Source organism: Delphinapterus leucas, chromosome 9, assembly GCF_059928025.1.
Source record: "Delphinapterus leucas isolate spDelLeu-1000000601 "Yukka" chromosome 9, BTC_Dleu_Yukka2, whole genome shotgun sequence".
NCBI classification, from domain to species: Eukaryota; Metazoa; Chordata; class Mammalia; order Artiodactyla; family Monodontidae; genus Delphinapterus; species Delphinapterus leucas.
The window spans coordinates 20,768,196-20,785,096 of NC_143137.1; positions in this window are offsets into that span (position 1 = coordinate 20,768,196).

Below are 16,901 nucleotides of genomic sequence, written 5' to 3' on the forward strand. Positions count from 1 at the left end.
CTGAAGTTCCTTAGAATATCTTCTTAAAAGGTTGTTTTATCCTGGACCTTTGCGTTCCTGCTCGTCATCCCTTTTCATTTCCAGCATCTAACTCTTCTGGGTGAAAAGAGGCATTTCTACTGATGGGGTAGATCAGTGAACCCAAAAGAGGGTGAAAATCAGTGGCCTCGATTCGGCAACACCTATTCAATGTTTAAAATTTTCACACCTTTTGACTCCAAAATAACACTTTTAGGAATTTACTCAAAGGAAATAGTTAACAATGAATATAAATATGTATCTGCAAATATTGTTTGAAATAATTTAAAAATGGAAAACAAATGTTCATAGATGTTGGCTTTACGTAAACTGTGATATGCGTATACACTGAATTGAAAGTGATGCAGAAGCTATAACAAGAAAATAATAGACTATATAAAAATACGAACATTTTCTATGGCAAAAAAAAGCATTTACAATGTCAAAAGACAAATGGGTGAATTACTTGCAAGATATATGACAAACTAAATTACTCGATATAAAAAGAATTCTTTAAAATCAGTAAGAAAAGAAAAGCTCAATTTTAGAAAGGCCAACAACCATGTGAAAAGATATTCAATCTCACACAGTGAAAGAAATGTAAACTGTATTAGTAGCAAAAGTCAACTTTTCATCTATAACCTAGGCAAAGTCCAATAATAACCCCATTTAGAAAAAAAAAAAAGTTCTCATTCTTCTTTGGTAGAAATGTAAATTTGAAGGACAACTTGGTAATCTACCAAAATTTTGAATTCTTAAATATTAAATTCTTTAAATTTTTCCTTATGCATATATAAGGGTATTTACAACAGTGTTGTTTGTAATATCAAATACCTGGAACAAAATAGATAAATTATGGTACATCTCTAATGGAATGCTATGCTGTTGTTAGACAGAAGGATGTAACTCCATATACACTGATACGGAAAAAACACCCAAGATATACTGATATACTGAATGCTAAGTGAATCCAGAAAGTTGAAGAATATTAGATATAAATACTGTCATTTATTATATATACATATATTTTTTCACATACGCATAGAAAATGTCCTGAAAGATATAAACAGCGGAAACTTCTAAAGGATAGAACTTGAAGAGAAGGGAGATTTTATATTTTATTTCATAGCATTCTGACAGTTCGATTTTTTTCTTTTGATGATTATGTATTATTCTTTTTTTTTTTTTTTTTTTTTTTGCAGTACGAGGGCCTCTCACTGTTGTGGCCTCTCTCGCCGCAGAGCACAGGCTCCGGATGCACAGGCTCAGCGGCCATGGCTCACGGGCCCAGCCACTCCGTGGCATGTGGGATCCTCCCAGACCGGGGCACGAACCCGTGTCCCCTGCATCATCAGGCGGACTCTCAACCACTGCGCCACCAGGGAAGCCCTATGTATTATTCTTATAATTAAAAAAAACTAGCTTGAACCATTAGTTGAACCTGATTAATCACCTCCTCTGCTACGGGAATTGTTTAGACACTGGGGCTACAGTGGGGAGTTGATATCTCAAGTCAAGAGATAGTCAAACTAGATTCTCTCTTCTCAAGTAGAAAATAATAACATGAAGTGAAAGAGAATGTTGCAATAAGTGAAGGGAGACCACGATAACAGAAAGAATGTTCTGACCTAAACATCTCTGAGATTCTAAGTCAAGCAGAAAAGGGCTTTACTTTTATAGGAGGAGTAAAGAACTGGGCGTCGCAGAAGGAGAGCAGGGGGCTGCATCAGACAGTGGCTGAGGGATGGCTTTTCTCTGGAGTCAGCCTTTTTTTTTTTTTTTTTTTTTGGTACGCGGGCCTCTCACTGCTGTGGCCTCTCCCGTTGCGGAGCACAGGCTCCGGACGCACAGGCTCAGCGGCCATGGCTCACGGGCCCAGGCGCTCTGCGGCATGTGGGATCTTCCCGGACCGGGGCACGAACCCGTGTCCCCTGCATCGGCAGGCGGACTCTCAACCACTGTGCCACCAGGGAAGCCCTGGAGTCAGCCTATTTTCAGGAAGGCTGTGAAGGAGTTCCCAATGCCTCCAGTGCTGGTTCAGGCTACGCATGGGTCAAAGTTCAGGGGGTTGGGAGTGCTAAATAAATTGGCCAAGACAAGTTAGCAAGTTAGCAAGTATTTTGTCCAGGTACATCAGTGGGAACAAACAGTTCAGCTAATCATTTATGAGACAAAGAACTGGGATTTGGAGGGCCTGTGTCTGCCCTTGTCATAGGAAAACAAGGGGGTCATACCCGAATCTTATCTAAGTCATATTTGTGAGGGTGATTCTTTGCTGTACACCATTTCCATTGCTGTTTTCCAGGAGAACAAGTCTCAGATAAAGTTAAACATTGTCTAAGCCAATCACAGTCCTCAAAAAGCTTTAACTTGGAGGGGATTTAAGAATTAAACAAGCAAATAAGTAAACAAATGAAAGTTATATAACTGTCTCCGGTTGCTTTCTGACAGAAAGTGGCTCTTGGTCCCTGACGAGGACATATCAAGTCCACAGTTAACATCGCAGCTTTGCAGTTTCAAACATTCATCTCTATCTGCCCAGGACCAGACTGAGAGATCACTGTAATTGAACAGATGGCACTGAAATGGACCCAATTATGTACAAAGATGTAAGATTCATTACAGCTCCATGAGGGGATGAAAGGATTACCCAATAAATGTTGTTGGGACAATTATCCAGCAATTTGGAGAAACAGTAATTTTAGAACCTCACTTTATGTTATGTGCTAAAATAAATTCCAATTGAGTGGAAGAGTTAAATGTGTTTTTGTTTAACATCAAAATCTCAGAAAAATAGAACTGAATATTTTGCCAACCTCTAGAGGAAAGGTAACTTTACAGGCTTAGAAGCAATACAAGGAATATAAAAGAGTAAGATCTGTAAGTTGGACTACAAAAAGTATAAAGCAGAAAAGCAAACATCAACCAAAACATATTGCAGCAAATGTAGCAAAGAGGCATTATATTTGGTGTTTAAGACCTCGTACTGGTCAGAAAAAAATTAAGACTCAGAGATAGAAGGGCAAAAGATACTTACAAAAGATGCCATGTAACTAGAAAACAATGATTTGAGATGTTCAGTTCCCAGAGAATATAAATTAAAACAACAAGTTACCATTTCCTTTGTTAAATTAGCATAAATTTTAAAAATAATACCTCTGGGGCTTCTGTTTCTGGTTAGGATGTAGAAAGTCACGAGTGACTGTGGAGCCTGCCCTAGCAATGAGAATGAGCTAAACCATGATTTCTTGTTTGTTTTTCTTTTGTATCATGATTTTTAAAACCATCAGAGAGCTCAGTATGTAAAGAAACCTAAATAAACTAAATTCCTAAATAAACTAAGCGACCAGCTCTTCCTAGGATCGAAGAGATCCATGGCTGCTTCAATCCATGAAAAAGTGGCAGCAAGGGGAGGAATCTGCCATAAACTTGGGTGAAGAGCTATCAGCCAAACTTGTAACAACATTTAATGGCTGTGAGCTAATGTGACAGATTAGAATCCCAAAAAGCCGTAGCCACAGAGCGAGTCTATACCCACCCACCTGCCAAAGCTTTCATATAGTTCTCCATGAAGTACGCAGAAGTTATAGACCAAAGGCTAAGGACAAAGCAGGAGAGCTGAGAGAATACCCTCGAGGCACGCAGGATCTCCCCAAGTGCAAGACCTACTGGAGACTGGGAACAGGACAGAGAGCTGAGAGAAATCCCTTCAAGGACACCGTGCCTCCACCACGTGTAGCAGGGCTGGTTTCCCAAGTTGCAGAAACCTGCGGACAGGCCCTAAAACCCAAAGCTGGCAGCTAGCAACAAAGCAGAGAGAGACCTTCCATGGTTCAGAAAGCTGACAACAAGGCTTTCAGACCTCTCTAGTCTCACTGGTGCTCAGAGACCCAGCCCTGATAAAGGGAGAAATCCTGATACCTTCTCAAAATATTTGAAGCCAGTGGTGAACTGGATCAAACTGAAGCTGCAACAAAGCCCATAACTTGCTCAAATACAGCTTTAATTGTCTCAGACCCTCACATTAGAGGGACCATAAACTTTTCTGTGGGTAAATATTATTTACTTCAGTCTCTACTGATCTTTTACACACAATATCCAACGTAAGGAAAGAACTGATAGCAAGAAAATGTGATAGGGTTAAGAGAGGAAGAGTAAATAGAAGAAGACCCAGAGATGGCCCAGATGTTAGAATATCTAGATAGTGACTGTAAAATAAACAGAATAAAAGGAGAATATTAGGAGAGAGGGGGAAACTATAAAAAAGATCCAAATGCGAAAGTTATTAACTCTTTAAAAGACTATTAATATTGTTTAAAACAAAAATTATAACAATTGAATTATAGAGTTTACAGCATACATATCAGTAAAATATATGATAACAGGAGTATAGAGGGATGGGGGTGAGATAAATGCAATGATATTGTTGTAGAGTTCTTAACTTTGTTCATGAAATAGTATATTATTTGAAAGTATATGTTCCTAATAAATGATTCATAGGGTAATCTCTAGATAAATCACTAAAAATTACAAATATAGGTATATTTAAAAAGTCAACAGAGGAGATATTAAAATGATACATTAAAATATTTAATTCACCTAAAAGAATACAGGAAAGGGGGAACAGAGGAAAAACAGACAGATGGGTCAAACAGAAAACAAATACCAAGATTCTAGACCTAAACTCAATCATATCAATAATTGTATTAAATGCAAGTCCACTAACTGCTCTAATTTAAAAGCAGAGATTGTCAGACTGTATAAGAAATCAAGACTTAACTATAGCCATTTATAAAAGACACTTTAAACAAAAAGACACAGACTGGTTAAAAATAAAAGGATAGGGCTTCCCTGGTGGCGCGGTGGTTGAGAGTCCTCCTGCCGATGCAGGGGACACGGGTTCATGCCCCGGTCTGAGAGGATCCCACATGCCACGGAGCGGCTGGGCCCGTGAGCCATGGCCGCTGGGCCTGCGCATCCGGAGCCTGTGCTCCGCAATGGGAGAGGCCGCAACGGTGAGAGGCCCGCGTACCGCAAATAAATAAATAAATAAATAAAAGGATGGAAAACATACACCATGTGGCTATATCAATAACAGAGAAAGTCTTAAAGACAAAGATGATTATGGAAGATAAAGAGAGCCACTTCATAATGATAAAAGGTAAATACAACAAAATAACATAACAATCGTGAATGTCTATACACCTAATAATGAAGCATTAATATACATGAAGCAGAATGACAGGACTAAAGGGAGAAATAGAGAAATCCAAAGTCATAGTTTAGGATTTTAACATCTCAGTAATTTATAGAATGAGTACACAAAATATTAATAATAATGCACAAAATTTGAAAAACAATTTGATATTTATAGAACACTGCACCTTCTTGAAAGCTTCTTTCCAAATGGACATGAAATAAACACATAAATAGACCACAAATAACTCTCAGAATAACTCTCAAGATACTTCTATGGATTGAAATCGTACAAAGTATATTATTTGACCACAATAATAGGTTTAAAATCAATAACACTAGGATATTTAGGAGATCTCCAAATATTTTGTAGTTAAACAACACAAGTCTAAAAACACAAGTGTTTTAACTCATGCACAGAGAAGATATCAAAGGGAAATTAGATATATTTTGGACTGAATGGTAATAAAAACACAAAACATCAAAATTTGTGGGATGCAGTTAAAGCAATGCTTAGATAGAAATTTACAGCTTTCAATACCTATATTTGAAAAGAAGATATAAAGCCAATAATTTAAGCATCCATATTGAGAAGCTTGATGAAGAGCAAAATAAATACAAAGTAGAAAAAAGTAAATAATGAAAATAAGAGTGAAAATCAAAGAATAAGAAAATAAATAAACAATAGAGAAAATTAACAGTCATAATTAGACACTTTGACAAGATTAATAAAATTGATGAATCTCTAGCAAATCTGATGAAAGGAAAAAAGAGGATACAAATTATCAGGAATGAAAGAAGTGTTATCATTATGGATCTTTTCAAAAATTAAAAGGAAAATAGGAATATTATGATCACTTTAATTCAGTAATTTGACAACTGATATGAAAGGGATAATCCCTTGAAAAAATACTGTTTTTCAAAACTGACACAAGAAAAAGTAGAAAATCTAAATAGTTGTAAATCTATTTTAAAAATTGAATTAGTGATTTAAAAAAAACACACCAAAGAAAACTCCACTGCCACATGGCTTCACTGGTAAATTATGTCAAGCATTTAAGGAATCATAATGCTAACCTTACACACTTTTAGAAATGTTGAGGAGGAGGAAACACTCCCTTTTTTATTTCATAAGGTAAGCAGAACCCTGATACTGAATCCTGAAAAATATTTTACAAAAGAAAAAAAAAATCCTTAAGAAAATATTAGCAAATCAGATCCAACAGCAATGTATAAAAAGAATAAGATACCATGACCAAGTGAGATTTGTCCCAGGAATGCAAGGTTTGTTTACCACTCAAAAAATAATCAATATAATTCACCAAATTAACAGAGTATAAGAGAAAAACTATATGATTCTTTCAATAGATGCAGAAAAAGCATTTGCTAAAATTCAATACCCTGGCATAATTTTTAAAAACATATAATCTCTAGGATTTTTCTTAAAGCTGGGAATATAACAAGTCTTCCCCAACCTAATTTTAAAAAAGCATTTATAAAACCTACAATTAACATCCTACTTAATGGTGAAATAAGATTAGGAACAAAACAATGTCCAGTTTCACTACTATGGAATATTGTACTTGGATCCTAACCAATGCAATAAGAAAAAGAAAGAAATTTCACACAAATTGTAAAGGAAAAAGTAAAACTATCTTTCACAGATGACATGATTTGTATGTAGAAAACCTTTAAAAATCTACAGAGATACTACAAGAAATAATTAGTAAATTTATTAAGGTTGCAGGATACAAGCTCAATATATAAAAATCAGTCTATATTCTCAGTGAACACTCTGGGTGAATAACTGGAAAATAAAATGACTGACATACAAAAAGCTGTGTATATTAATTCTTCCAATCTGTGGACATGGAATGTCTTTCCACTCATTTGTCTTTAAAATTTTTTTTCATCAATGTTTTGTAGTTTTCACCATACAAGTATTTCAGTTCTTAGATTAAGTTTACTCCTAAGTATTTTATTCTTTTTGATGCTAATATAAATGAGATTGTTTTCTTGATTTTCTTTTTGGATATTTCATGGTTAGTGTATAGAAACACAAGTGATTTTTGTATGCTGATTTTGTAACCTGCAACTTTACTGAATTCATTTATTAGATCTAACAGTTTTTTTGTGGAATTGTTAGGATTTTCTACATATAAGATCATGTCATTTGCGAACAGAAATTATTTTACTTCTTCCTTTCCAATTGGAATGCCTTTTATTTCTTTTCCTTGCCTAATTGCTCTGGCTAGGACTTCCAGGACTATGTTCGATAGAGGTGGCAAGAGTGGTCATCTTTACTTTATTCCAGATATTAAAGGAAAAGCTTTCAGTTTCTCACCATTGAATATAATGTTTGCTGTGGGCTTTTTATATAATGATCTTTACGTGTTGAGTAAATTCCTTCTATATCTAATTTGTCAAGAGTTTTTAATCATGAAAATGTGTTGAATTTTGTCAATTTTTTTTCCTGCATCTATAGAGATTACCATGTGATTTTTTTATCCTTCATTCATTTTTTTTTTTGTAGGAGTTTATTGATTTATTTATTTATTTTTGCTGTGTTGGGTCTTCGTTTCTGTGCGAGGGCTTTCTCTAGTTGTGGCAAGCAGGGGCCACTCTTCATCGCAGTGCACGGGCCTCTCACTATCGCAGCCTCTCTTGTTGCGGAGCACAGGCTGCAGACGCGCAGGCTCAGTAGTTGTGGCTCACAGGCCTAGTTGCTCCGCAGCATGTGGGATCCTCCCAGACCAGGGCTCGAACCCTTGTCTCCTGCATTACCAGGCAGATTCTCAACCACTGCACCACCAGGGAAGCCCTATCCTTCATTCTTTTAATGTGATGTGTAACATTGATTGATTTGCACATATTGAGCCATCCTTGCATCACAGGGATAAATCCCACTTGGTCATGGTGTATCAGCTTTTTAATGTGCTGTTGAATTCAGTTTGCTAATATTGTATTGAGGATTTTGCATCTATGTTCATCAGGGATCTTGGCCTATAGTTTTCTTCTTTGTGATGTCTTTGTCTGGTTTTGGTATCAGGAGAATGGTGGCCTCATAAAATGAGTTTGGAAATATTCCCTCTTTATTTGGGGGGAGGAATTTAAGAAGGATTGGTATTGATTGTTCTTTAAATGTTTGGTAGAAGTCACGTGCGAAGCCACCTGGTCCTGCATATGATAGCCCAAAATTTTAAACAACTCCAATGTTCATCAACGGAAGAATGGACAAACAAACTGCCGCAGTCAGTCAACAGAAAACTACCCAGCAATAGGAAGGAATGAAGAACCACTGGTATGTACAAAAACACGGATGGATCTCAAAAATGTTGTGTTGAACAACAACAAAAGCCAGACAAAAAGAGCACTATTATTTACATCTATTTAAACAGGCAAAAAAAATTTCTTGGGTGACAACAATATTCTATTATCTTATTTTGGGTGGTGGTTTTAAAGGTGTATGTAATTGTTAAACCTCATCCAACCAAACTCTAAAATATGGCCATTTCATTTCATATACCTTATACCCACTGAAAATTTTTAATAATAACACCTTTGGCTGATACTCCTATAAACTGGACAGTGATTTTAGAAACCACTGTGGCAGTAATAGTCAAGAATTCTAAAAAGTCCAACCGTTTTAATTCAATGATTCATTTATGCAAATCTACTCTTAAGAAATAATTCAAAACAAAATGTAAAAAGCACAAAAATGTTGACCATAGTATTTGTGTAACTGTGTAATCTGATTCAAATTTCAACATTGGGTAAAAATTAAACAAAGTGCAGTATATATACTTTATAGAATATATTTAAGTCACTAACAATTATATTTATTATGACTACATAACAAGCTGAAGACATATTTATGCTACAATCCTTTATATTCTTATAAAAATATACATATGGGAAAACACTAGAAGGAAATAAACCATAATGATAAATTGCTGTGTTGGGCTTGTGGGAGTTTTTTTTTCTTTTCATCTTGGTTATCTGAATTTTTATATTTTTCTTTCCTTGAAAAATATTTTCAATTTACATGGTTTTTCCTTTTTCTTGATATTTTTGCAATATTGCTCTTTTTATCCAAGAACAAGATATTTTCCTCCAGTTACTCATGTATCATTTATGTCCTACTATCACTTTCTTAGTTTAAATTGGTTTTTTATTGCACAAGAAATCCATGGTTACATCTTCATTATAAAAGGACCTCAGTTTTACCCGATAGTTTCTGATTTCTAGAAAATAAATTTTTTAACTGAACTTTAACTTGTGAATATGACAACTGGTACAGGCCTTTCCAATGACCCAAATACCCATGCCTAATCACACAGAATCATGATATACAGCTAACTATTATGTTACTAATATAAAACATTAAATATATTGATTTGAAAGTATTTGAAAATATTAGCAGTGGTTAGTCTCTGGGTAGTGAGATAAGGTTAAACGTCTTTTTCGTTATCTTCTTTTCCTACAGTGAATATGTATTATTTTGTGATAAAAAGACATGGTAAATTTAAATCCCAATTTCAAGCCCTGGGCCCAATCCTGATCCAAGTCAGTGTCAGGGAATTGCAGAATTCCCTAGGCCAAAGCTTCCCCATCATGCATTTCATCTTGCTATTCATGACCCACTTCTGGTCACTTGACCTTGAAGTTCCTCTTCCTGTGCTACCCTCTTGTCTTAATAACCTGATGCTCTGGGGCTTCCTATTCTGGCCATTAGCCTTCCTCCTACCAGTCCCACTGTCCTCACCCCACCCACGGGATCAGGAAACCTGCTGAGTAAATGCAGGAAGCAGAAACCCTCAGTCTGGTCTCTCTTGGTCCTCAGATTCCTTGCTGTCACACAGGCAGCTGCAGCAACAGCTACACCTACCTTCCCTCCCCAAAATCTCCAGCACCAGAGCCTGCTAAGCCATCCTAGCTCCCGTTCCTGCCAGACCTTTATTAAGCATGACAAGGGTTTGGAACACCTACGAAACATCATCATCTCCCCGTCTCCCTGTAGAAACAAATAAAGATAAAGGAGGCTGTGAGGCTGGAATGGTGGCAGATGCATCCCTGGAGAGCCCAACTCCAACCTCCCTCACCTGTCTTGTGTCCCCCCCTCTCGGCTCAGACCTTCTCTCAGGAGCCCGGCCAAGCCTGCTGAAGGGGAGCTAAAGAGGTGACTGAAAACTGAAATGAACATCCCGCTGAAAAGAATTCAGAGTGGTGATAAATCGCTTTATGGGCCCCTGGCGTATTGTGGACAGCAGAGGACTCTCTCTCCCCATCCGCCCCTGAGTATAAATTAGAGAGAGGTGTAAGTTCCTGATCGCTCTGTCCTTCGAACCCCTACAGTAGTTAGAAAAAGACAGAGTGACCACGCCCAATGAGGAGGGGCAAGGAACAGCTCAAATTAGAGGGAACCTTATTAAAAGATGTCTCCTCATAGCTATTCAATCACTAATTGACTTTTCTTCCCCACTTTAATTTTGATGCTGGTGTCTTAATAATAACTCTGTCACCAAAGCGCCAGGGTGCCAGAGCAAGGCTCACCAGGAGTTTATCTCTCTGCGTACTAGTCAGTTTGACAGGTAGGCTCTCCCTGGCCAGCTCCCTGGGTAATGGCCTGCGCCATCTTGGTCCCTGGAGGAAACAGAGACGCATTGTAATTCTTTAAGCCACAGGGCCCAGCCGGCAGGAAGAGAAGCAGAAAACTCTCCCTCTCTGACAGCATCTTAAATTCCCTTCTCTCTTTCTGCATTCTCATATGTACACAAAGTTCATCACGGAGACTGCGGCCAGTGGGAGAGATGGATCACAAGTGGCGTTTCTAAGCCTCCCAGGAAATCATTTGTTCACTCACTCATTGATTCATACTGGTATTTTACTTGTTTTTGACTGGCCTGTGCTGGACTTGTGGGGGGGGTGTGTGGTATGGGACAGGGGAGTTCCCAAAGAAGTAAAAATTGTGACATTTATAATTTTAGTTGAAGAGATGTGACATACTCATAAAAATAAAAGCCTGAAATTAACACAACATTGTAAATCAACTATACTCCAACAGAAATTTTTAAAAATTAAATAAAATAAAAGCCAAGATTTGTTGTTCAAAGAAAATATCCAGGTGGGCAAAGTCAATTGTCCTGGCTAGTATGTTGGTCCCTCCTCACTTCTGGGTCCCTCTGGCATATTTCAAACATGCAGTGAGGAACCACAATGGAACCACCACCAGGTGGACCTTTGGCAGGAGAAGTTAAAAAGTCAAGTTCTCTTCGTATGGCTTTCTCCATCCCCTCTCCTGGGATGGAGGGATGAGGGAGCAGTAGAAGGCACTTAAGAGAAAGGAAGCTCCCATTTCACCCCTCCTCACCACAGAGGAGGAAGATGCGTCTAAACTCATCACTTTGATAGTTTGGACTGGACTACCTGTGAGTAGAGCCACTCTGCCCTAAAGGTGGGCTGAAGGTCTGCAATCTGATCTACACTGTACTGGGAGCTCCCGGACATCTTGCTTCTTTCTCTTTTCTCTTCAGCTTGGCGGCAGAAGTGGGATACTGCACCAGGGACCCACCCTTCTCGAGCAAGCCCAACCATCTTACCCTCTTCTCTTTCTCCCTTCCATGCAGGAAAGAAAAAAGATTCATGACCAGGGATAGAATTTTTTTCTTATGAAAGCTTGTGTGGGAGGGGGAAAAAACACAAGCCACAGTTGTTTCTTTTTCCTCCAGCCTCACTTACAAAAGCCTTCTCCCTTCTCCAGGGGTTGGGGTCCACCCTCATTAGCAATGAGGTACTATTTTATTTTCCACTTACAGATTACATCACATACATCTTTTTTAGGAGACTCATAGAGAGGAATGCTGTGTCTTGGGAAGAATCCCAGTATTCCAGGGTCCCTTGTCCAAAAACCATCAAAGAGTTTCTGATAGCTCTGTAAGTGGAGAGACTAGGAGGCCAGGCTATGCCAAACCATTTCCCCACATGGCTCCTGTAGAGATCCCTGTCCTGATAGTATTTTCAGGACTCTACCCTAATGGAACTTTACCATGTGCTCAGTATCTGGGACATACTTTTCTAGATTACCCTGCTTCTTATATCTCCTGTTTTCGTTCTTGATCTACTTTTTAACCTACCTTGGCAACCAATATCAATACCCTCTGTTTAAAAAAAAAAATCCGAGTGGCTTCCTAAGAGGCAACCTACCTATGTGGTAGGTTGTAATGTTGATCTCAACATCTGCTGCTCATCTCTGTGGAAGGACTGAACGTGCCCAGCCCCAGCAGCGTCACATTTAGCCACGTAACGTGCTTTGGCCAATGGAAGTGGCACATCCACTTCCATGCAGATGTTTTAAGGCCATCATATGGTCCTCTACCTTCTCTCTTCCCTCTGCTAGGAGACCAGGAATGTCCTAGATAGGAGCTGTCCCATCTACCTGAGTCTTGGAGTGAAAAGGATGTGCAGCCAATCCACAATGGGTATGGAGCATGAGTGAAAAACTTCTTTACTGTATACTACTGAGATTTTGAGGGCCATTTGTCACCATGCAGTTTATGCTAATCTGACTGATACATTCTACAGCGTGATCTGATAACCTCTGACCATTTCTCCAATCTCATGTCCTACCTTCCACCTCCTCTCCCACTACACTCCAAATATTCTGGGCCTCTTTCTCTTCCTTGAACATGCCAAGCTTATTCTGACCTCAAAGACCTTGCATATACTGTTCCCTCTGTCTGGATTGCTTTTCCCTGAAGTTTTCACATGGCTGTCTCTTCTTCATTATTCATATCTCGGTTTGAATGTTACTTTCTCAATGAATGACCTCCCTGAACCCCTGCCTAACGTAGCCCCCAGTTTCTTTCTATCACATTATCCTGTCTTGCTTTGCATCTGATCACTAGTATATTATTTATTTTCCCTCCTTGGAATGAACACTCCATGAAAGTAGAGACCTTGTCCATCAAGTTACTGCTGTATCTCCAGACACCGGAATGTCACCTGACACATAGCAGACACCGAAAGTATTTGTGTCATGAATAAATGAACGTCTCTCCTCAACTTTAAACCCTTTTTCAACCACCAACTGGACACCTCTTCCTGGAGATCCTCAAACTCAACAAAGTTCATAATTCTGTCCTCTCTTTCTTCCCCTCTTCAACCTCCTCATCACCCTCTATTCCCTGATGAATGACACCAGCATTCACCCTGTCACCCAAACCAGAAACCTCAGTGTATTTTCCACTCCCCCTCTCGCTCACGGGCCCCACTCCCAATCAGTTACCAGGCTGAGTCTCTCTAATCCACTTCATCCTCATTCCCATGCCTCTGCCCTCACTCAGGCCCTCATCATCGTTGCCTGGATTATCACAATCTTTGCAGAACAGGGTTCCCTGTTTCCAATTTTCTCCCCTCCCATCTGTGCTACACACTGCCACCAGAATTATCTTTCTAAAATCTGATAATGTCACTCCACTGTTTAGAAGGATTGCAAAGGAGCTGCAAGACAAAGCTTAATTCCTTAGAGGCCATGAGATACCTTGGGGTTCTGGCACCTGCCAAGTGCCCAAGGTCTCTCCTACTACTCCCTGTCAGACCCTCATCCCATCCAGCCATGAGGGATGCACCAGGGCAGCAGCTCCACCAGGGGTCTGCACTTCTGCTCTCTCTCTCCCCCCTGGAACGTCCCTCCCCCATCAAACCTTCCCCCACCCCCAAACACACACACACACACACACACACACACACACACACACACACACACTGCTGTCAGCATCCACCTACTGAGAGCTTTCTCTGCTGCTCTCCCAGTTCCCTCAGTTATGACTCCCTCTGTGTAGCCTCTCCCAGCTCCTCCCTCCCCTCCTCCTGTAAAAATGAAAATAGTTCTAATTATGACCTCCATCCTCTTGCATCCTTTAACACTTGGTGCAAACCTCTATTATAAGACATCACATGGCATCCTACGCTTTCTGGGTACAGGTTTGTTTGTGTATTCCTTAAAGGCCCAACAAGCAACCTTTCTTGCTTGAGTCCCCAGCACTTCACACAGTGCCTGATGGACACATAGTATGTGCTCAATTAATCTTGTTCCAGTGAACAAATGGTATTAATTACAAAGAGAGAGAATAATAGATGGACTAAGTATGTTACAAGCTGGAACCCTTGTTTGCATGCTAGAACCAGGAAAAACAATGCGAGTGAGAGTGAAATCAGCTCTCAGTCTCAGCTCTGCCCTAATAAAGTTGCCTGACATGATGGAGTCTCACCTGGTACAACAGGAAGAGGACCCCGGAATTTAAGGAGCCCTGTGCACTCATTTTTGCTCCAGACCTCACTGTTAGGTTGACTTTAGCTGCGGCTCTTGAATTCTCTGTCCCAGGCCTTCTCATTTACTTCTTACATAGTTTCCTCTCACGTGTATATTACAAGAAAGCGCTTTACTAATGCTGCTCTCATTTTACAGATTCTAAAAGAAGAATTAAGTGATGTCCTCAAACCACACAACTAGTAAGCAGCAGAGTTAGAGCTTGAGCTCAGAGTCTCTGTAAACTCTGTGCCCTCCTCACCCAGCTGGGCTGTCTTGCCCTCAAATAAGAGGCTTAGTAAGTAGATGATCTCAAATTCCCACCACCTGGAAATGCTTTAATTCAAATACTCTCTTCCCCAGGCTGTCTGGAATCGCTCTTTGCCCCTAACCTCTCACAGTCCCAAGAGCCGAGCCTCTGGGGAGTGGGCCACGACCACCGGCTCCTCACCCAAGACGGGGAGGCTCCTTCCGATGGGGAACAGTGAGATTCCCAGCACAGCCAGTCAGAAGCCTGCTGTCATTTTAGAATATTCAGGTTCCAACTTAATACTATTTGAGGCTCAAAATAACCCCTCCGATCTTTCTGCTTATTTCTTAAATGCAGTTCTTAACAGTAATGATGGCACCTGTGGGGGAGGAATAAGAAGGGATTTAGGCTGAGAGTTGGTTTCATGTCCCCTAAAAGGATTATTTTACACCATCAGAAAGATAATTCCCCTCCTAGCGGGGGAAGATGGATTAGGTCTTTACTTCAGATGGTACTTTATGAAAAGATTATTTAAAGATTATAGGACAAAGCAGATACATTTGACAACATCTGCTAGGGTTGGGTTTTTCTGGCTGCCTGAGAAGCAACTGTTATTTATGCAATCAGTAGACTGCTTGCCTTAGCAAGCAGTAGACTGGTGCTAATCTAGAGGCTGTCTGTACACAAAAGTCCACACACTCCTGCTGTGGAGTTTCCTTCCCCTTCTCCTCGCATCTTTCACTGAGAATAACACAAAATGCCACCACCTCCACGAAGTCTTCCCTGATTTCTCCACCCAGAAATGGTTAAGTCTTGCCTCGTGACTTCCTCCCCTCTTCAAAGGTCTTATCACAGGCTGCTTTGTGCAGGACCTCTATCAGCCTGTGCCTTCTCCTCCTGACCCTGAAACGTCTTACACACATTATTACTCAGGCCCCACAAGGCTGTGAGTACAACAGGCAGAGGGAAATGTAAATGCCCCTCTGTGCCCCGGTCTCAGCTGTCCACCCAGGCAGTGCAGGGAAGGAGGGTCTTGGAGGCCTCCAGGGCTCAGGAGGACACTGGCGTTGCTTGGGGTGGGGTTCCACAGATCTGAATCTCACCATGTTGCTATCTGCACGGGGTGTTAGGAATGACGAGCACGTGGTGGGGTCTGTCATCCTGAGGGGCCTCTAGGAGGCACTGCTGTCCAGAGCAGCTTGGTCAGACTCCCCAGGACTCCCTTATTTTATGATGGGGCAGTTGTGAGAAAAGTCCTGAGGAATGATCCTGCAGTACTTTTCTGAACAGCCCTTGGCACTGTATGACAGAAGCAAGTCTGGGTTCACTCTTGCAGAAGTCTGTCTCCTGAATCTGCAGAAGGCTGTAAACGGCACCTATATTCTTTCAGAGCATGCCATCCCCAACTGCTACTGATACTTCCAGCTTCTCTCCCAACACTGCCTCCCACCTGCACTCAACTAATGCCAGTCCTCATGCTTCATACTCGTTCCTGCGTCCAAGAAACACACAGTTCCTTCTGCCTGGACTGCCCTCCCCTCAGCCCTCCTCCATCCCATGAATTCCTCCTCCACTCCTTTAGACCCAGCTCAGACGTCACCTCCTCTATGAAGCCTGCCCTGCTGCCTCTGGTCCATTCAGGGTATCCTTGTTTTCCTAGTATTCATTATCTGAGGTATAGAGAAGCAAAAATCACCAATCTGAAAACGTTCACTAATAAATAGACACTTGTCATAGAAACTCAATCAATGGCTATGTATTGAGGGCCCATTGCATACCAGGCACTGACCTCTGCACTTGGAATACAGCCAATGAACATAGCAGACAAATAGTCCCGCCCTTGCAGGGACGTGGCAGGGAGGTGGAGGGGCGGGGGGGGGGCGGGGGGCGGGGGGCAGGGGGGGTTGGTCCGGACATCAGTACACAATGAACACAGTAGTAAGTAAATTATATAATATGTTAGCGGTTGATAAGCATGTGCAAAAAGGAAAAATCAGAGAAGGGTAAAAATGATGGAGAATATTGAGGCAACAAGAGTGTGGGTGGGGCAGGGTTAAGTGGGGAGGTCTTCACAAGTCTCGTGCAGAAGGTGACATTCAACCGAAGACTAGAGAGAGAAAGGCATGGTCC